Genomic DNA, 23243 nt, shown 5'->3' with positions numbered 1-23243 from the left:
TACCATTCATAGACCAGATGCTAGAAAGACTAGCAGGTCATGAATACTACTGCTTCCTCGATGGATATTTAGGTTATAATCAAATTGCAGTAGACCCCCAGGATCAAGAGAAAACAGCATTCACATGTCCATTCGAAGTATTTGCATACAGAAGGATGCCATTTGGTCTGTGCAATGCACCTGCAACCTTTCAAAGGTGCATGCTCTCTATTTTCTCTGTTATGGTGAAAAAATTTCTGGAAGTCTTCATGGATGACTTCTCAGTATTTGGAGACTCATTCAGCTCCTGTCTTAACCATCTAGCACTTGTTCTAAAGAGGTGCCAAGAGACTAACCTAGTTTTAAACTGGGAGAAATGTCACTTTATGGTGACTGAAGGAATTGTCCTTGGGCACAAAATTTCGAACAAAGGAATAGAGGTAGATCAAGCTAAGGTAGAGGTAATTGAAAAATTACCACCACCTGCCAATGTTAAGGCAATCAAAAGCTTTTTAGGGCATGCAGGATTCTATAAGAGGTTTATTAAAGATTTTTCAAAAATCACCAAACCTCTGAGTAATCTGTTAGCTGCTGACACGCCATTTATCTTTGATAAGGAGTGTCTGCAGGTGTTTGAGACTCTGAAAGCTAAGCTGGTCACAACACCAGTCATCTCTGCACCAGATTGGACATTACCATTTGAACTCATGTGTGATGCCAGTGACCATGCCATTGGTGCAGTGTTGGGACAAAGGCATGACAAGCTTCTGCACGTCATTTACTATGCCAGTCGTGTTTTAAATGACACATAGAAGAACTACACAACCATAGAAAAAGAGTTTCTTGCAGTGGTTTACGCCATTGACAAGTTCAGATCTTATTTAGTAGGATCAAAAGTGATTGTGTACACTGACCATGTGGTGCACGAAATTGTGATCATCAATGGCGCCATCAACATGGTACGCACAATTGCAATCTCAACTCTTTACCACAACTTCGCACAACTAACCAGCAAGTGCACTGGGTCGTCCAAGTAATAAACCTTACGCGAGTAAGGGTCGATCCCACGGAGATTGTTGGTATGAAGCAAGCTATGGTCATCTTGTAAATCTCAGTCAGGCAGATTCAAATGGTTCTAGGTGATTTATGAATAAAGCATAAAATAAAGATAGAGATACTTATGCAATTCATTGGTGAGAATTTTAGATAAGCGTATGGAGATGCTTTGTCCCTTCCGTCTCTCTGCTTTCCTACTGTCTTCATCCAATCCTTCTTACTCCTTTCCATGGCAAGCTGTATGTTGGGCATCACCATTGTCAATAGCTACAGTCCTGTCCTGTCAGTGAAAATGTTCAACGCGCTCTGTCACAGCACGGCTATTCAGCTGTTGGTTCTGGATCATGCCGGAATAGAATCCAGTGATTCTTTTGCGTCTGTCACTAACGCCCCACAATCGCGAGTTTGAAGCTTGTCACAGTCATTCAATCCTTGAATCCTACTCAGAATACCACAGACAAGGTTTAGAGCTTCCGGATTCTCTTGAATGCCGCCATCAATTCTAGCTTATACCACGAAGATTCTGATTAAGGAACCCAATAGATGTCCACTCAATCTAAGGTAGAACGGAGGTGGTTGTCAGGCACACGTTCATAGGTGAGAATGATGATGAGTGTCACGGATCATCACATTCATCAAGTTGAGGAACAAGTGATATCTTAGAATAAGAATAAGCTGAATTGAATAGAAGAACAATAGTAATTGCATTAATACTCGAGGTACAGCAGAGCTCCACACCTTAATCTATGGTGTGTAGAAACTCCACCGTTGAAAATACATAAGAACAAGGTCTAGGCATGGCCGAGAGGCCAGCCCCCAATAATCTAAGAACTAGACGTCCAAAGATGATCTAGAGATCTAAAGTGATCAAAAGATTCAAGTGATCAAAAGACTAAAATACAATAGCAAAAGGTCCTACTTATAGAGAACTAGTAGCTAGGGTTTACAGAAATGAGTAAATGACATAAAAATCCACTTCCGGGCCCACTTGGTGTGTGCTTGGGCTGAGCATTGAAGAATTTTCGTGTAGAGACTCTTCTTGGAGTTAAACGCCAGCTTTTGTGCCAGTTTGGGCGTTTAACTCCCATTCTTGTGCCAGTTCCGGCGTTTTACGCCAGAATTCTTGAGCTGACTTGGAACGCCTGTTTGGGCCATCAAATCTCAGGCAAAGTATAGACTATTATACATTCCTGGAAAGCCCAGGATGTCTACTTTCCAACGCAGTTGAGAGCGCGCCAATTGGGTTTCTGTAGCTCCAGAAAATCCACTTCGAGTGCAGGGAGGTCAGAATCCAACAGCATCTACAGTCTTTTTCAGCCTCTGAATCAGATTTTTGCTCAGGTCCGTCAATTTCAGCCAGAAAATACCTGAAATCACAGAAAAATACACAAACTCATAGTAAAGTCCAGAAAAGTGAATTTTAACTAAAAACTAATAAAAATATAATAAAAACTATCTAAAACATACTAAAAACATACAAAAAACAATGCCAAAAAGCGTATAAATTATCCGCTCATCACAACACCAAACTTAAATTGTTGCTTGTCCTCAAGCAACTGAAGATCAAATAAGATAAAAAGAAGAGAATATGCAATGAATTTCAAAAACATCTATGAAGATCAGTATTAATTAGATGAGCGGGGCTTTTAGCTTTTTGCCTCTGAACAGTTTTGGCATCTCACTTTATCCTTTGAAATTCAAAATGATGGGCTTCTATAGGAACTCAGAATCCAGATAGTGTTATTGATTCTCCTAGTTAAGTATGATGATTCTTGAACATAGCTACTTTATGAGTCTTGGCTATGGCCCAAAGCACTCTTTCTTCCAGTATTACCACCGGATACATACATGCCACAGACACATAACTGGGTGAACCTTTTCAGATTGTGACTCAGCTTTGCTAGAGTCCCCAATTAGAGGTGTCCAGGGTTCTTAAGCACACTCTTTTTGCCTTGGATCACAACTTTATTTTTTTCTTTTATCTTTCCCCTCTTTTTTTTTAAATTCAATGCTTTTTCTTGCTTCAAGAATTATTTTTATGATTTTTTAGATCCTCAGTAACATGTCTCCTTTTTCATCATTCTTTCAAGAGCCTACATTCATGAACAACAAATTCAAAAAGACATATACACTGTTCAAGCATACATTCAGAAGTCAAAGTGTTGCCACCACATCAAAATAATTAATCTGTTATAAAATTCAAAATTCATGCAATTCTTCTATTTTCCAATTAAGAACATTTTTTCATTTAAGAAAGGTGATGGATTCATAGGACATTCATAACTTTAAGGCATAGACACTAAGACACTAATGATCATAAGACGCAAACATAGATGATGAACATAAGCATAAAAATTCGAAAAACAGGAAATTAAAGAACAAGGAGATTAAAGAACGGGTCCACCTTAGTGATGGCGGCTTGTTCTTCCTCTTGAAGATCTTATGGGGTGCTTGAGCTCCTCAATGTCTCTTCCTTGCCTTTGTTGCTCCTCTCTCATGACTCTTTGATCTTCTCTAATTTCATGGAGGAGAATGGAATGTTCTTGGTGCTCCACCCTTAGTTGTCCCATTTTGGAACTCAATTCTCCTAGGGAGGTGTTGATTTGCTCCCAATAGTTTTGTGGAGGAAAGTGCATCCCTTGAGGCATCTCAGGGATTTCATGATGAGTGGGATCTCTTGTTGCTCCATCTTTTTCTTGGTGATGGGCTTGAGGTCATGCCTTCTTAGTTGAATCGGCTTCCCTCTTGAATCTCTCTTCCATTGAGCGCCCTCTTCACAAATGTCTATGAGGACTTGGTCCAACCTTTGATCAAAGTTGACCCTTTTTGAGTTTGAAAGGGACCTCAGGGATCACCTTCTTCTTGGCCACAACTTCATGGAAGTGGTATTGATGCACCCTTGAGATGAATCTCTCCATCTCCCATGACTCGGAGGTGGAAGCTTTTGCCTTCCTTTTCCTCTTTCTAGAGGTTTCTCCAGCCTTAGATGCCATAAATGGTTATGGAAAAACAAAAAGCAATGCTTTTACCACACCAAACTTAGAAGGTTTGCTCGTCCTTGAGCAAAAGAAGAAAGAAGAAGAAGAAATAGAGGAGATGGAGGTGGCTTTGTGGTTCGGCCAAGGGGGAGAAGTAGTGTTTAGGTTGTGTGAAAATGAAGGAGTGAAGATGGGTTTATATAGGGGTGGGAAAGGGGTAGGTTCGGTCATGGATGGGTAGGTTTGGGAGGGAAAGTGGTTTGAATTTGAATGGTGAGGTAGGTAGGGTTTTATGAAGGGTGGATGTGAGTGGTGAAGAGAATAGTGGGATATGATAGGTGAGGGGTTTTTGGGGAAGAGGTGTTGAGGTGATTGGTGAATGGGTGAAGAGGAGAGAGAGTGGTGGGGTAGGTGGGGATCCTGTGGGGTCCACAGATCCTGAGGTGTCAATGAAAATTCATCCCTGCACCAAGTGGCGAGCAAAAATGCTCTTTATGCCAATTCTGGCGTTAAACGCCGGGCTGGTGCCCATTTCTGGCGTTTAATGCCAGCTTCTTGCCCCTTCCTGGCGTTTAACACCAGTTTGGTGCCCCTTTCTGGCGTTAAACGCCCAGAATGGTGCCAGACTGGGCGTTAAACGCCCATTTGCTGCCCTTACTGGCGTTTAAACGCCAGCAGGTTTTCCTCCAGGGTGTGCTATTTTTCTTTCTATTTTTCATTCTATTTTTGCTTTTTCAATTGATTTTGTGACTTCCCATGATCATCAACCTACAAAAAACATAAAATAACAAAGAAAATATAGATAAATATAACATTGGGTTGCCTCCCAACAAGCGCTTCTTTAATGTCATTAGCTTGACAATGGGCTATCATGGAGCCTCACAGATACTCAGAGCAATGTTGGAACCTCCCAACACCAAACTTAGAGTTTGAATGTGGGGGTTCAACACCAAACTTAGAAGTTGGTTGAGGCCTCCCAACACCAAACTTAGAGTTTGACTGTGGGGGCTCTTATTGACTCTATTTTGAGAGAAGCTCTTCATTCTTCCTCTCCATGGTTACAGAGGGATATCCTTGAGCCTTAAACATAAAGGATTCTTCATTCACTTGAATGATCAATTCTCCTCTGTCAACATCAATCACAGCCTTTGCTGTGGTTAGGAAGGGTCTGCCAAGGATGATGGATTCATCCATGCACTTCCCAGTCTCTAGGACTATGAAATCAGCAGGGATGTAATGGTCTTCAACTTTTACCAAAACATCCTCTACAAGTCCATAAGCTTGTTTTCTTGAATTGTCTACCATCTCTAGTGAGATTCTTGCAGCTTGTACCTCAAAGATCCCTAGCTTCTCCATTACAGAGAGAGGCATGAGGTTTATGCTTGACCCTAGGTCACACAGAGCCTTCTTGAAGGTCATGGTGCCTATTGTACAAGGTATTGAGAACTTTCCAGGGTCCTGTCTCTTTTGAGGTAGTTTCTGCCTAGACAAGTTAGCCAGTTCTTTGGTGAGCAAAGGGGGTTCATCCTCCCAAGTCTCATTACCAAATAACTTGTCATTTAGCTTCATGATTGCTCCAAGGTACTTAGCAACTTGCTCTTTAGTGACATCTTCATCCTCTTCAGAGGAAGAATACTCATCAGAGCTCATGAATGGCAGAAGTAAATCCAATGGAATCTCTATGCTCTCAGTGTGAGCCTTAGATTCCCATGGTTCCTCATTAGGGAACTCATTAGAGGCTAGTGGACGTCCATTGAGGTCTTCCTCAGTGATGCTCACTGCCTCTTTCTCCTCTCCAAGTTCGGCCATGTTGATGGCCTTACACTCTCCTTTTGGATTCTCTTCTGTATTGCTTGGAAGAGTACTATGAGGGAGTTCAATAACTTTCTTACTCAGCTGACCCACTTGTGCCCTCAAGTTTCTAATGGAGGACCTTGTTTCAGTCATGAAACTTTGAGTGGTTTTGATTAGATCAGAGACCATGGTTGCTAAGTCAGAGTGACTCTGCTTAGGATTCTCTGTCTGTTGCTGAGAAGATGATGGAAAAGGCTTGCCATTGCTAAACCTGTTTCTTCCACCATTATTGTTATTGAAACCTTGTTGAGGTCTCTGTTGATCCTTCCATGAGAGATTTGGATGATTTCTCCATGAAGGATTATAGGTGTTTCCATAGGGTTCTCCCATGTAATTCACCTCTTCCATTGAAGGGTTCTTAGGATCATAAGCTTCTTCTTCAGATGAAGCATCCTTAGTACTGCCTGGTGCAGCTTGCATTCTAGACAGACTTTGAGAAATCATATTGACTTGCTGATGCTACGATTTTAGGAAATTACACGATCAGCAAAAATTCCTTCCGGCAAGTGCACCGGTTATCGTCAAGTAAAAACTCACAATAGAGTGAGGTCGAATCCCACAAGGATTGGTTGAGTGAGCAATTCGGATTAGAAGTGTGTTCTAGTTGAGCGGAATCAAGATTTAGATGAGAATTGCGGAATGTAAAATTGGCGGGAAACGTAAATGGCAAGAAATTGAAATTGCGGAATCTTAAATTGCATGAATTAAAGAGCGAGAAGCTAAATTGCTGAAATTAAAAAGGGATCGGGGTGATTGCATGAATTTAATTGCAGAATGTAAAGAGAAAGTGGTAGATCAGAAATGGGGAATTCATTGGGTTTCAGGAGATATTGAGATCTCCGAATCAAAACATTTTTATCCCTTCCTCAACCAATGCATTCATTGAATTTTGCTTGGCAATCTTATATGATTGGATCCCAATCCCTTGGCTCACCAATTCTCTCTAAAAACAAACAAATTCCCAATCCCTTGGTTTAAATGTTCATAAGAAGAGATGATGCTCGATCACTGATTATACCACACAGTTTCATGAACCACAATTTGGTAGGATTACATGTCACAATATCCATCCAAACCCCAATCCAATTCACTGTGAGAAAGCTTCTCTAGCATGAATCCTCCATTCCTTTCCCAAGGTTTCGAAGGATTCCAATTATGGATAGTTTCTTTCCCAAGACAACTAACCAATGGAATTAGATCGAGAAGCTTTCTAACAAAATTCAAGAGAAAAGATTGAAGAAGAAGATAAAAACTATTATTGATTCATTGAATTACAATAGAGCTCCCTAACCCAATGAAAGGGGTTTAGTGAGTCATAGCTCTGAATTCAATTACAAAAAGTATGAAAACTCGAAAAATGATCAAAAGTCCTCTAACTAACTTAAATTCTATCCTATTTATACACTTTCTAAATTGAGCTTCTGTTGTGCTTCTTGGGCTTTGAGGCCTTTCCCTGATTTCCTTTTGCTTTGGGTTTATGATCCATAATCCTGATGAGGCTGCTGATCCAATTCTGTAACATTCATTGAGCCAACTTAGTGATAATCAAGTAATGAAACATGACTCAACAAATTGAAATTCCAGACTCATCAATTCTTCAGGCCCAATCCCATAAACCATGATATTCAATTGGGTTTCATACCAGAGTACGTTTAAGTTAATGTTTGTGCTCAAATGCTAACTTAAAACTGCAATATCTTTGGCCCAGAAACCTTTTCAAATAGTGGCGTTTAAGTTGCAGTTTAAGCTTAAACTGCAACTTAAACGCCAGACACTTCCAGTGATGCCTTTTGTGGAAGCACGTTTAAGTTCCAGTTTAAGCTTAAATTGGAACTTAAACGTTGGACACTCCTGGAGGTGGTATAACTCAAGCACGTTTAAGCTTCAGTTTAAGGTTAAACTGAAGCTTAAACGTGGAAATGGAAGAAAGCAACCCTGGAGGGTAAAGTAGTCGAACACGTTTAAGCTTCAGTTTAAGGTTAAACTGAAGCTTAAACGTGGAAATGGAAGAAAGCAACCCTGGAGGAGAATTTTGGTCGAACACGTTTAAGCTTCAGTTTAAGGTTAAACTGAAGCTTAAACGTGGAAATGAAGAAAGCAACCCTGGAGGAGAATTTTGGTCGAACACGTTTAAGCTCCAGTTTAAGGTTAAACTGGAGCTTAAACGTGGAAATGGCTCCCTGGTGCATTTCTCATTTCTGGCGTTTAACTTCCAGTTTAAGGTTAAACTGGAGGTTAAATGCCACTTTCAGCTTTTCCTCAGCTTTCATGATTTTGGCGTTTAAGCTCCAGTTTAAGCTTAAACTGGAGCTTAAACGCCACTGATAGTTCCCAGCATTATATGGCTTGGCAGTTTAAGTTCCAGTTTAAGCTTAAACTGGAACTTAAACTCCACATGTGATATTCAAGCTTCCTTTATTGATTTTGTTGCTTCCTTGCCTAACCTCTTCTTCCCTGAAATCATCCAAACAACTACATCAAAGTCTTGCAAAATTTCATGAGAAATCTTCCATTCATAGCATTCAAGTAATATAACTAAAAACTCATGGAATTTGCATCAAAATCATACTGTTTGGATGGTTCATTGCTTTGTTATTCATTTAACCATTCTTGGTTACTTTAAGCTCAAGAAAATGCATAAAACAACTAAAACTAACAGAAAAATGCTAGTGAAACTAGCCTAAGATGCCTTGGCATCACAACACCAAACATAATACTTGCTTGTCCCTAAGCAAGTCCTGAGTTATTTGAGAAGAAAGTATGAAACAGAAAGCAATTACATTGGCTATATTAGTAAGCACTTGAAGTTCATCAGAAGGGTTTTATGCAGAAAGTTGCAGCATCACTTTTTCATTCTTATCAGGTAAGATTATCACTTTTTCATTGCATCCATCAAACACTGCTATGGCCTCTTGTTATTCTTATGTCCTTGGCACTTTTCCCTTCTTTGTTTTTCTTTTTCTTAGAGCTCCTTTGCTCCTTGTTTGCTCAGTGTCATGTGTTGCACAAGCCTTTGGCATTTTCTTTTTCTTATCAGTGCACTACACATATCCACTACAGGCATTTTAGTTTACATTTCTTCTTGAGACATTGGTGCCCAGCACCTCTTTGTGTGACTAAATGTTTTGTATTTAGGTTGCTCTTGATAATGGACTTTTGGTTGATAATCCCGGGTTAGTTAACCCAAGTTACCAAGTGTTGAAACACTCCTCAGAACCTATTCATCCAAGCATATCCTTAATACATAAACACCACAGGCATTTGTCTCAGAAGTTCAAACCATTGGTGCCTAGCTTATTTTCTCAATTTTTTTTTTTTGCTTTTTGGTTGCCCTTTTTCAGTGGCTTTTTCTTCTTCTTTTTCTTTCTTTTTCATGGCCAAAGACATTTATTCATCAAGATCCATAGACAGTATTCAACTTCTACACAAAAATGATAATTCTACACTCAATTTCCAGTGAGCTGACTAAACAATCAAGCATGCATACCACCACTTAATTCTACTTGATTTGTCACTAAATGAGCCAAGTTACTTTTGTTCAAATTTTTCTTTTATTTTTGGAAACAGAACAAGCATGGAAAGCATTTGTTTAAGAAGGTGAAGTTATATCCAAACATCTAGACATTCACTTTATTCAAAGCAGTAAACAGACAAACATACTAGAAATTTCACATAAAACTTAAATGACTTAAAATGAAAGAAAGCTCATAAAGACAATTCACAAACTATTATTTGATTATTAAGGAACAAGACCACCTCTCATTTGTTGCTTGGTTCTTCTTGATTCTTGGGGTCCTGCTTCTTCTTGCTTCTTGCCTCTTTTTGACCACTTGTACTTCCTTTGTCTTTTTCATCCATTCTTATCCTTCCTTTTGTACCTGCACAAACAAACAACTTTGCTATCATTTTTTTCGGTCCATGTGAATAATGAATAGTACTTGCACATGTTTTTCATTCTTTTTGAATTGTAAATCAATGATTGACTTCATGAGCTTATAGCCGTGACCCTTGTATGTATGCACACTTATTACTGGACACCAAACTTAGTGTTTGGTAATGTCTCCTGATGACATGAAATCCATGTTGGTTGTCCTTAATGAATGTGCATAATTCTAATAAATCATAGTCACTTTGGCTCTTTGATCCTAAACAATTTTACTACCTAAAGTAATTGAAATCAAAGTATTAAAACATGCAAATGGTATACTTGTCATGAATTTCTAAATCCAGAGGAACTTCTTGCTTTTCATTAACTGTGTTCAAAGAGGAACACCAAACTTAATGTTTGGTTGTGCACCTTGAATGAAAGATTGAATACAATTTGAATAAGATTTGGGGTGCCTTCAGGCACACCAAACTTAGAGACCAATTGTATTTTACATGCAATGTTTAGTGCACCTTATCAACAGTTGTCCTGAGGATTCAAGTTCATGCATAAGAAACCATGCTTTATTAGATGCAAAGCAAAACAATAAAGAGTAAGGATACTAAAACATGGGTTGCCTCCCATGAAGCGCTTCTTTAACGTCACTAGCTTGACGGTTGTCCCTTGTTAGGGTGGATTGTAGTGCTTGATGTCCTCTCCTCTCACTATGAAAACGTCCCCATTTGATTCCTTCATGATTTCCAAATGTTCCATAGAAAGAACTTTCCTGATTGTGAACACTTGAGGGAGCTGGGAAGGAATGGTTTTGAGGCCAGGTGGGATTGGCAGATAATGACTTGATATCACTTTATCTCCCGGAGAGAAACCTTCAGTGGGAATTTTCTTGTTTCTCCACCCTCTTGGCAATTTCTTTACAATTCTTCCCTCTCTCTTGAGGATTTCTTCATTGACCCTTATGCCAGGAGGATCCTTCTGAGCTGTTTCTATTGATTCTTGTGGCTTTAACTCTTGCAATTCTTGTTTGCCTTCCAAGGACTCTTTCAGAGTTTCAGCTGCTGGATTGCTTTCCTCCAAACACAGATGGCTACTATCATCCTTAGGCTTTTCAGGTTCTGGTTCAGGCTCAGATGCAGGTTTGAAAACATGGAAAATGAGCTGTTCATCATGTATTCTCAAAATTAGCTCTCCTTGTTCTACATCTATGAGCGCTCTAGCAGTGGCTAGAAATGGCCTTCCCAGAATGATAGGGTGTAGGTAGCTTTCCTCCATGTCCAAAATGACAAAGTCTGTGGGGAAGAAATAATTTCCCACTTTCACCAGCACATTCTCAACTACCCCTTCAGCTTGCTTCTGAGTTTTGTCAGCCAGTTGTATGATTACATCAGTGGATCTCACCTCATTCAGTTGTAGCCTCTTCATAAGAGTCAGAGGCATCACATTTATGCTAGCTCCTAGATCACAGAATCCTCTGTCAATTTTTGTTTCCCCTATGATGCAGGGGATATGAAAACTTCCTGGGTCTGTTTTCTTAGAGACTATGTCCTTCTTGATGAGGGCACTGCATTCTTTGTTCATTATTACAATTTGTCCTCCCTTCAAAACTCTTTTCTTGCTCAGCAATTCCTTCAAATACTTGATATGTGTAGGCATCTGCTGGAGAATCTCAAGAAAGGGAATATTGATATGGAGAGACTTAAATGTCTCTAAAAACCTTGAATATGTTTTCCCTTTTTCACCTCTTCCTAACCTCTGAGGAAATGGTGCTTTTGGTTGGTATGTTTCCAGCATGCCTTTATTTTGCAGTTCCTTGGCTTGCTCAGTTTCACTTTCCTGCTTAGCTTCTTCCATGCCTTCCTTCAAGATTTCTGGCTCCTGTTCTGAGGGTCTGATTCCTTCTTCTTCTGAGACTTCCTTCAATATGGTGATGGCCTTGCATTCTTCCCATCTCACTCCCTTTTGTTCCCCTTTAGGATTCTTTTCTGTGTCACTAGGGAACACTGCAGTTGACTTGGGGGCCTGTTGAGATAGCTCTCCTACTCGAGACTCCATCCTCTTGAGTTTTTCACCATGGTTCCTTAAGGTAGATCTCACATCATCCCTAAAGCTTTTCAACTCACTTATGTCCTGACCCATGTTTGCAAGCATTCCTTCTATCCTGTTTAATTGATCTTGAAATTGTTGGTTCGGATTAGGTTGGGCAGGTTGATTATTTTGGCCATGATATGGTGGTTGGGAGTAAGTGTTTTGTGTGGCTTGGTATGATCTTTGGTTGGAGTTTTGGTATGTGGAATTGTTATGTTGGTTGGGGTTGTAAGGTTTGTGGTTTTGTGGTTGGGTTTGCTGGTTTCCCCACCCAAAGTTTGGGTGGTTTTTCCAGCCTGGGTTGTAAGTGTTGAAATGTGGATCATATGGTTGCCTTTGTTGATTTCCCACATAGTTGGCCTCTTCCCAATCACCTCCTTCAGTGCTTACTTCCTCTTGATCTTGTGTGTGTATTGCAGCCACTTGATTTGTTTCTAATTTCCTGGTGAGCTCTGCTAGTTGCTTGGCAAACACCTTGTTTTGGGCTAGAATTGTATCAACATGGTTCAGCTCCATGACTCCCTTAGTGTTGTGTCTCTCTGAAGCATAGTAGTACTCATTCTCAGCCACTGTCTCAATCACTTCAATGGCTTCTTCCACAGTCTTTTTCCTGTTCAATGAACCTCCTGATGAATGGTCTACAGCCTTCCTTGATTCATAAGAAAGTCCATCATAGAAAATATGCAATTGCACCCAGTCATGGAACATGTCTGGTGGGCATTTCCTTGTCAAATCCTTGAACCTCTCCCATGCCTCGTAGAGAGTTTCACCATCTTGTTGTCTAAAAGTCTGAACCTCAGATCGAAGCCTATTGACCTTTTGTGGGGGGTAGAAACGTGCCAAAAACTTGCTTTCCACCTCATCCCAGGTTATTAGGCTCCCCCTTGGGAATGATTCCAGCCACTTAGCTGCCTTGTCCCTAAGTGAAAATGGGAACAAGAGCAGTTTATAGGCATCTTCCTGGACTCCATTGGACTTCACAGTATCGCAAATTCTCAGGAATTTTGTGAGATGTTGGTTTGGATCTTCATTAGCACTCCCACCAAATGAACAATGATTCTCCACCAGTGATATTAGCTGTGGTTTGAGTTCAAAATTGTTGGCCTGAATGGGTGGTTTCTGAATGCTGCTACCACAATTCCCAGAGGTTGGGTTTATGTATGAACCAAGAACCCTCCTCTCGGGAATGGCATTGTTTCCATCAGCTCTCTCATGGTTGTGAACTTCTCTATCCATGTTGAGATCTAGAGCTTCCTCAAAATTGTCCTCAGATTCTCCTTCAGATTCTTCTTCTCCCAGTACTCTCTTCCCTCTTGCTTCCCTTCTAAGTTTATGAAGGGTCCTCTCTGGTTCGGTATATGGAGGAGTTGATGTCTCTCCTCTCCTACCTGTCATACAAGAACACAGCACAGGCAACAAACAAGTGAAATACTCTTGGTTAATGGAAGAGTATGGTTAGAGCAGTTGAGGAATTAATTCAAATAGTTAGTGAGTCAGTGAGTTAGTTGCTTGAATTTAAAGGCATAAAGAAAGAAAGCAAGTAACAGAGTGCAGAAATTAAAATTCAACAAGTAACTTGAACTGAATTAACAAAACAAGAAAAATGTTCAATCTAGTTAACTTCCAATTTGAGAATTGTCAATCGAAAACCAATCCCCGGCAACGGCGCCATAAACTTGATGCTACGATTTTAGGAAATTGCACGATCGGCAAAAATTCCTTCCGGCAAGTGCACCGGTTATCGTCAAGTAAAAACTCACAATAGAGTGAGGTCGAATCCCACAAGGATTGGTTGAGTGAGCAATTTGGATTAGAAGTGTGTTCTAGTTGAGCGGAATCAAGATTTAGATGAGAATTGCGGAATGTAAAATTGGCGGGAAACGTAAATGGCAAGAAATTGAAATTGCGGAATCTTAAATTGCATGAATTAAAGAGCGAGAAGCTAAATTGCTGAAATTAAAAAGGGATCGGGGTGATTGCATGAATTTAATTGCAGAATGTAAAGAGAAAGTGGTAGATCAGAAATGGGGAATTCATTGGGTTTCAGGAGATATTGAGATCTCCGAATCAAAACATTTTTATCCCTTCCTCAACCAATGCATTCATTGAATTTTGCTTGGCAATCTTATATGATTGGATCCCAATCCCTTGGCTCACCAATTCTCTCTAAAAACAAACAAATTCCCAATCCCTTGGTTTAAATGTTCATAAGAAGAGATGATGCTCGATCACTGATTATACCACACAGTTTCATGAACCACAATTTGGTAGGATTACATGTCACAATATCCATCCAAACCCCAATCCAATTCACTGTGAGAAAGCTTCTCTAGCATGAATCCTCCATTCCTTTCCCAAGGTTCCGAAGGATTCCAATTATGGATAGTTTCTTTCCCAAGACAACTAACCAATGGAATTAGATCGAGAAGCTTTCTAACAAAATTCAAGAGAAAAGATTGAAGAAGAAGATAAAAACTATTATTGATTCATTGAATTACAATAGAGCTCCCTAACCCAATGAAAGGGGTTTAGTGAGTCATAGCTCTGAATTCAATTACAAAAAGTATGAAAACTCGAAAAATGATCAAAAGTCCTCTAACTAACTTAAATTCTATCCTATTTATACACTTTCTAAATTGAGCTTCTGTTGTGTTTCTTGGGCTTTGAGGCCTTTTCCCTGATTTCCTTTTGCTTTGGGTTTATGATCCATAATCCTGATGAGGCTGCTGATCCAATTCTGTAACATTCATTGAGCCAACTTAGTGATAATCAAGTAATGAAACATGACTCAACAAATTGAAATTCCAGACTCATCAATTCTTCAGGCCCAATCCCATAAACCATGATATTCAATTGGGTTTCATACCAGAGTACGTTTAAGTTAATGTTTGTGCTCAAATGCTAACTTAAAACTGCAATATCTTTGGCCCAGAAACCTTTTCAAACAGTGGCGTTTAAGTTGCAGTTTAAGCTTAAACTGCAACTTAAACGCCAGACACTTCCAGTGATGCCTTTTGTGGAAGCACGTTTAAGTTCCAGTTTAAGCTTAAACTGGAACTTAAACGTTGGACACTCCTGGAGGTGGTATAACTCAAGCACGTTTAAGCTTCAGTTTAAGGTTAAACTGAAGCTTAAACATGGAAATGGAAGAAAGCAACCTTGGAGGGTAAAGTAGTCGAACACGTTTAAGCTTCAGTTTAAGGTTAAACTGAAGCTTAAACGTGGAAATGGAAGAAAGCAACCCTGGAGGAGAATTTTGGTCGAACACGTTTAAGCTTCAGTTTAAGGTTAAACTGAAGCTTAAACGTGGAAATGAAGAAAGCAACCCTGGAGGAGAATTTTGGTCGAACACGTTTAAGCTCCAGTTTAAGGTTAAACTGGAGCTTAAACGTGGAAATGGCTCCCTGGTGCATTTCTCATTTCTGGCGTTTAACTTCCAGTTTAAGGTTAAACTGGAGGTTAAACGCCACTTTCAGCTTTTCCTCAGCTTTCATGATTTTGGCGTTTAAGCTCCAGTTTAAGCTTAAACTGGAGCTTAAACGCCACTGATAGTTCCCAGCATTATATGGCTTGGCAGTTTAAGTTCCAGTTTAAGCTTAAACTGGAACTTAAACTCCACATGTGATATTCAAGCTTCCTTTATTGATTTTGTTGCTTCCTTGCCTAACCTCTAAACTGGAACTTAAACTCCACATGTGATATTCAAGCTTCCTTTATTGATTTTGTTGCTTCCTTGCCTAACCTCTTCTTCCCTGAAATCATCCAAACAACTGCATCAAAGTCTTGCAAAATTTCATGAGAAATCTTCCATTCATAGCATTCAAGTAATATAACTAAAAACTCATGGAATTTGCATCAAAATCATACTGTTTGGATGGTTCATTGCTTTGTTATTCATTTAACCATTCTTGGTTACTTTAAGCTCAAGAAAATGCATAAAACAACTAAAACTAACAGAAAAATGCTAGTGAAACTAGCCTAAGATGCCTTGGCATCACATGCTGAGTCAATATTTTGTTCTGAGCCAATATGGCATTCAGAGTATCAATCTCAAGAACTCATTTCTTCTGATTTGTCCCATTGTTCACAGGATTCCTTTCAGAAATGTACATGAATTGGTTATTTGCAACCATTTCGATGAGTTCTTGAGCTTCTGCAGGCGTCTTTTTTAGATGAAGAGATCCTCCTGCAGAGCTATCTAATGACATGTTGGACAGTTCAGACAAACCATCATAGAAGATACCTATGATGCTCCATTCAAAAAGCATGTCAGAAGGACACTTCTTGATCAATTGTTTGTATGTTTCCCAAGCTTCATAGAGGGATTCACCTTCCTTCTGTTTGAAGGTTTGGACTTCCACTCTAAGCTTACTCAATTTTTGAGGTGGAAAGAACTTTGCCAAGAAGGCATTGACTAGCTTTTCCCAAGAGTTCAGGCTTTCTTTAGGTTGTGAGTCCAACCATATTCTAGCTCTGTCTCTTACAGCAAAAGGGAATAGCATAAGTCTCTAGACCTCAGGGTCAACCCCATTGGTCTTAACAGTGTCACAGATTTGCAAGAATTCAGCTAAAAACTGATGAGGATCTTCCAATGGAAGTCCATGGAACTTGCAATTCTGTTGCATTAGAGAAACTAATTGAGGCTTAAGCTCAAAGTTGTTTGCTCCAATGGCAGGGATAGAGATGCTTCTCCCATAGAAGTCAGGAGTAGGTGCAGTAAAGTCACCCAGCACCTTCCTTGCATTGTTGGCATTGTTGTTGTTTTCGGCTGCCATGTCTTCTTCTTTGAAGATTTCTGTTAGGTCCTCTACAGAGAATTGTGCTTTAGCTTCTCTTAGCTTTCACTTCAAGGTCCTTTCAGGTTCAGGGTCAGCCTCAACAAGAATGCTTTTGTCTTTTCTCCTACTCATATGAAAGAGAAGAGAACAAGAAAATATGGAATCCTCTATGTCACAGTATAGAGATTCCTTGAGGTGTCAGAGGAAAAGAAAAGTAGAAGGAAGAGGTAGAAGAATTCGAACTTAGAAAGATAGAGTTCAAATTGTAGATGTTAGTCCATAAATAGAAGGATGCGAGAAGAGGGGAAGAAATTTTTGAAAATAAATTAAAAACATTTTAAAAACATTTTGAAAAATTGAAGAATGATTTTAGAAAAATATGATTGGGAAAGAGATAAAGTGATTTTTGAAAAAGATTTTGAAATTAGAAATCAAAAGGATATGATTGAAAACTTATTTTGAAAAAGATGTGATTGGGAAGATATGATTGAAAAACAATTTAAAAAGATTTGATTTTTAAAATCAATGACTTGGCTAACAAGAAAAGATATGATTCAAACATTAAACCTCTCTCAACAGAAAAGGCAACATACTTGAAATGTTGAATCAAATCATTAATTGTTAGCAAGTATTTTTGAAAAATGGAAAGAAATTGATTTTGAAAATATATGATTGAAAAGATATGATTTGAAAAAGATTTGATTTTGAAAAATTTTGAAAACTTGAAAAAAATTTGAACTAAAAACAAAATCTTCCCTCTTGTGCCATCCTGGCGTTAAACGCCCAGAATGGTATACATTCTGGCGTTTAACGCCCAAAATACTACCCTTTTGGGCGTTAAACGCCCAGCCAGGTACCCTGGCTGGCGTTTAAACGCCAGTTTTCCTTCCTTACTGGGCGTTTTGAACGCCCAGCTTTTTCTGTGTAATTCCTCTGCTGTATGTTCTGAATCTTTAATTCTCTGTATTATTGACTTGAAAAGACACAAATTAAAATTTTTTTTTGGATTTTTAATGATGAGGAAAAATCAGAATGCAACTAAAATCAAATAAACAATGCATACAAGACACCAAACTTAGAAGTTTGTATACTACTGGCACTAACAAGTTGAGAATGCATATGAGAAATAACAAAACACTCAAGACAAGAGAATTTAAAGATCAGAGCAATGAAATCATCAAGAACAACTTGAAGATCAATGAAGACACATGATTGAATTCAAAGAATGCATGCAATTGACACCAAACTTAAAATGAGACACTAGACTCAAACAAGAAATATTTTTGATTTTTATGATTTTGTAATTTTTTTGGTTTTTTTTTTGAAAATTATATGGAGAAGAAAATAAAGAGATTCAAAATTTTTAATAAGAATTCCAGGAATCATGCAATGTTAGTCTAAAGCTTTAGTCTAAAGGAATTAGACATGGCTAGCCAAGCTTCAGCAGGACATTGCATTCAAGAGCTAAATTAATGAAGATCAATCAGCTTTGGTGATGATAAGAACATCACCTTGAAACACTAGAATTCATTCTTAAAAATTCTGAAAAATACCTAATCTAAGCAACAAGATGAACCGTCAGTTGTCCAAACTCAAACAATCCCCAGCAATGGCGCCAAAAGCTTGGTGTTGTTGCCGGATCAAAACTTGGCACTGTTATTGCAGAGAACAAATGCGAAACTGTAGTTAGGACATTTAATTCCCCGGTAACGACGCCAAAAACTTGGTGCAAGAAATTGTGATAATCAATGGCGCCATCAACATGGTACGCACAATTGCAATCTCAACTCTTTATCACAACTTCGCACAACTAACCAGCAAGTGCACTGGGTCGTCCAAGTAATAAACCTTACGCGAGTAAGGGTCGATCCCACGGAGATTGTTGGTATGAAGCAAGCTATGGTCAACTTGTAAATCTCAGTCAAGCAGATTCAAATGGTTATAGGTGATTTATGAATAAAGCATAAAATAAAGATAGAGATACTTATGCAATTCATTGGTGAGAATTTCAGATAAGCATATGGAGATGCTTTGTCCCTTCCGTCTCTCTGCTTTCCTACTGTCTTCATCCAATCCTTCTTACTCATTTCCATGGCAAGCTGTATGTTGGGCATCACCGTTGTCAATGGCTACAATCCCGTCCTGTCAGTGAAAATGTTCAACGCGCTCTGTCACAGCACGGCTATTCAACTGTCGGTTCTGGATCATGTCGGAATAGAATCCAGTGATTCTTTTGCGTCTGTCACTAACGCCCCACAATTGCGAGTTTGAAGCTCGTCACAGTCATTCAATCCTTAAATCCTACTCAAAATACCACAGACAAGGTTTAGACCTTCCAGATTCTCTTGAATTTTGCCATCAATTCTAGCTTATACCACAAAGATTCTGATTAAGAACCCAAGAGATGTCCACTCAATCTAAGGTAGAACGGAGGTCTTTGTCAGGCACACGTTCATAGGTGAGAATGATGATGAGTGTCACGGATCATCACATTCATCAAGTTGAGGAACAAGTGATATCTTAGAATAAGAATAAGCTAAATTGAATAGAAGAACAATAGTAATTGCATTAATACTCGAGGTACAGCAGAGCTCCACACCTTAATCTATGGTGTGTAGAAACTCCACCGTTGAAAATACATAAGAACAAGGTCTAGGCATGGCCGAGAGGCCAGCCCCCAATAATCTAAGAACTAGATGTCCAAAGATGATCTAGAGATCTAAAGTGATCAAAAGATTCAAGTGATCAAAAGACTAAAATACAATAGCAAAAGGTCCTACTTATAGAGAACTAGTAGCTAGGGTTTACAGAAATGAGTAAATGACATAAAAATCCACTTCCGGGCCCACTTGGTGTGTGCTTGGGCTGAGCATTGAAGCATTTTCGTGTAGAGACTCTTCTTGGAGTTAAACGCCAGCTTTTGTGCCAGTTTGGGCATTTAACTCCCATTCTTGTGCCAGTTCCAGCGATTTACGCCAGAATTCTTGAGCTGACTTGGAACGCCTATTTGGGCCATCAAATCTCGGGAAAAGTATAGACTATTATACATTGCTGGAAAGCCCAATATGTAGAGCGCAATTGAGAGCGCGCCAATTGGGCTTCTGTAGCTCCAGAAAATCAACTTCGAGGGCAGGGAGGTCAGAATCCAACAGCATCTGCAGTCCTTTTCAGCCTCTGAATCAGATTTTTGCTAAGATCCCTCAATTTCAGCCAGAAAATACCTGAAATCACAGAAAAACACACAAACTCATAGTAAAGTCCAGAAAAGTGAATTTTAACTAAAAAATAATAAAAATATAATAAAAACTAACTAAAACATACTTAAAACATACTAAAAACAATGCCAAAAAGCGTAAAAATTATCCGCTCATCACCATGCTGCTCTTAAATCTCTACTCACAAAGCCAGACTCATCAGATGGGTGTTGCTTCTGCAGGAGTTTGATATAGAAATAAGAGACAGAAAAGGGACAGAGAACCAAGTAGCAGATTACCTGTCCCAAATAGAACCAGTAGAAGGGGCGTCCCTCCCTCTTACTGAGATTTCTGAAAACTTTCTGGATGAGCACCTCTTTGCCTTCCAGGAAGTGCCATGGTTCACAGACATTGCAAACTATAAGGCAGTGAGATTCATACCCAAAGAGTACAGTAGGCAGCAATCAAAGAAATTGATCACGGATGCAACGTACTATCTTTGGGATGAACCATATCTCTTCAGGAGATGTGCAGATGGAGTAATCTGTAGATGTGTGCCTAAAGAAGAAGCACAGAAGATCCTCTGGCACTACCATGGATCACAATATGGAGGACATTTTGGAAGTGAGCGAACAGCCACAAGAGTCCTCCAATGTGGCTTCTACTGGCCTACTCTCTATAAAGACTCCCGAGTGTTTGTACTTAATTGTGACAGTTGCCAAAGATCTGGCAATCTGCCTCACAGTTATGCCATGCCTCAACAAGGGATCTTGGAGATTGAGTTGTTTGATGTATGGGGTATTGACTTCATGGGGCCTTTCCCACCATCATACTCAAACACTTATATTCTGGTGGCAGTGGATTATGTATCCAAATGGGTGGAAGCTATTGCAACACCCACTAACGATACTAAGACAGTGCTAAAATTCCTCCAGAAACACATCTTCAGCAGATTTGGTATCCCTAGAGTACTAATCAGTGATGGGGCACTCATTTCTGCAATAAACAGCGTTACTCTGCTTTGGTTCGATATGGAGTTAGCCACAGGGTAGCTACTCCATATCATCCACAGACAAATGGGCAAGCTGAAGTCTCTAATAGAGAACTTAAAAGAATCTTGGAACAGATTGTGATTAACCATAGAAGGGATTGGGCAAGAAGCTTGGATGATGCTCTGTGGGCATACAGAACAGCATTCAAGACTCCTATAGGAACTTCTCCATACCAGCTTGTGTATGGAAAAGCTTGTCACTTGCCAGTGGAACTGGAACATAAGGCCTATTGGGCAACCAGATTCCTAAACTTTGATGCCAAGTTAGCTGGAGAAAAACGATTGCTCCAGTTAAATGAGCTAGAGGAATTCAGACTCAATGCTTTTGAAAATGAAAAATTTACAAAGAGAAGGAAAAAAGATGGCATGATAAGAAGTTGTCATCCAGAGTCTTTGAGACAGGGCAGAAAGTTCTGCTGTTTAATTCTAGGTTCAGATTATTCCCCAGAAAATTAAAATCCCGGTGGAAAGGTCCATATGTGATTACAAGTGTATCACCATATGGATACATGGAGCTTCAAGATAATGATTCTAACAATTGTTAATGGACAGAGAGTTAAACATTATCTTGAAAGCAATTTTGAGCAAGAATGCTCAAAACTGAGACTTGATTAAAGCTCAGTAATAGGCCAGCTAAAGACAATAAAAAAGCGGTTGTTGGGAGGCAACCCAGCCATTTACAAAACTTATTCGTTAATTAATTGATTTTTACAGGTTTATGTCAATTTTCTTCAAGGTAAAATAGCAATTGTTTGAGTTCATAGAGTTACAGAAGGATTCGCAGGATAAAACAGCAAAAAGGAAGCTCACTGGTGCGAAAAAGTCAGTAAGAACTGTTTTGGGCGTTGAACGCCCAAAAGAAGCATCTACTGGGTGTCCAACGCCAGTAAGGATAGCCATATGGGCGTTAAATGCCAGAAAGAAGCATCTTCTGGGCGTTCAGAAAAATGCCCAGTGACAAAGGAGTTCCTGGCGTTCAACGCCAGCTAGAAGCAACAGCTGGGCGTTGAACGTCTAGGAGAAGCTGCAAATGGGCATTAAACGCCCAAAACATGTAGCATTTGGGCGTTTAACGCCAGGATTGTGGGGAGGAGGTAAACTCATTTTTACTTCACACTTTTTCCAATTTTCATATCTCAATTCATGATTTCTTGCATAAACATGTTACAAACTCTCACCCTTTAATTCCAAAAATTTTTATCCTAATTTCTAAAATTTCTTTTTCAAAAAAATCAAATGTATCTTAATTCATAAACACAAATCCTTTTCAAATCCCACCCAACTTCGTTTCAAATGTTTTTCAAAACTCAATTATCTTTTCCAATTCATCTCAAATATTTTTCAAAATAAAAATTCAGATTTATCTTTTTCGAATATCTTTGACGTTAGGATTTTTGCTAGTAAAGAATTTTATAAAAATAGTCGCTTTGTAGATATAGTTTCTAAACCAACAAAAATCCTTTCGTGCAAACGTTTTGGTTGTCACAAGTAACAAACCCCTTTAAAATTGATAACCGAGTATTTAAACCTCGGGTTGTCTTCTCAAGGAATTGCAGGGAGGTATGTTCTTATTATTTTCTATGAAAAAGGTAAAATTGGGGTTTTGAGAATGAGGAATAAATATGGCAAATAATTTAAATGATAATTAAAATAAATAAATATTGTAAAGCAAACCCTTTGGCAAGGTATGAGAAATTGGAAATCCAGACTTAGTTATTCTTATCAATAATAATGAAAGTTGAATCTTAATTCCACTTAGGCAACCTTTGCTAAAGCAAAGGAAAGTCAAGGGTCTAATTAGTTGACCTTCGAATCCTATTTATTTCCTAAGAAAAGGTTGGGATTATTGAAGTTCAGTTCAATTAGCAAAGATAACAGTTATCAATTATGTTGAGCTAAGATAACTCCTGAGTTACTGATTTCTCAACCAAGACCAAAAGGAAAAGAAATTAAATCTGTTGGAATAAAAATTGTCTTCAGATTGGGAATAATCAATGGGATAAATAAAGAAAGCAATATTAAACTGAAATACCTCAAGTAGCATTAAATAAGAAAATCATAACATGAATGTAGCATAAGTCAAATAGGCAACATAACTAATACAAGTAAGATTAATGGTATCTGAAAATAAGAGATAATTATAAGGTAAAAGAACATTGAACCTGGGATCGAGAGTTACTCCTAAAACTAAGAGAAGTCCTAAATCCTAAATCGTAAAGAGAGAGAGGAGAGAACCTCTCTCAAAACTAGATCTAAATCATGGAAAGTTACTAAAAAATGCCGAGACCTCCCTCAATGGATGCATTCCTCCACTTCATAACCTCTGGTCTATGACTTCTGGACTTGGATTTGGGCCAAAAAGGGCTTCAGAATCCGCTATGAGCA

General features: G+C 38.9%; 1 non-coding gene across 1 annotated transcript; it reads left to right on the top strand.

The window, feature by feature from the left end:
* Window positions 1–12541: 12541 nt before the first annotated feature.
* LOC112713954 (small nucleolar RNA R71) lies at window positions 12542–12645 on the top strand. Its single transcript, XR_003158914.1, has one exon. It is a non-coding gene; the product is annotated as a small nucleolar RNA R71 (small nucleolar RNA).
* Window positions 12646–23243: the final 10598 nt, after the last annotated feature.

Source organism: Arachis hypogaea, chromosome 9, assembly GCF_003086295.3.
Source record: "Arachis hypogaea cultivar Tifrunner chromosome 9, arahy.Tifrunner.gnm2.J5K5, whole genome shotgun sequence".
Taxonomy (NCBI): Eukaryota; Viridiplantae; Streptophyta; class Magnoliopsida; order Fabales; family Fabaceae; genus Arachis; species Arachis hypogaea.
The sequence above is the reverse complement of the archived record's forward strand: the minus strand, read 5'-3'. Positions and strand labels throughout refer to the sequence as shown.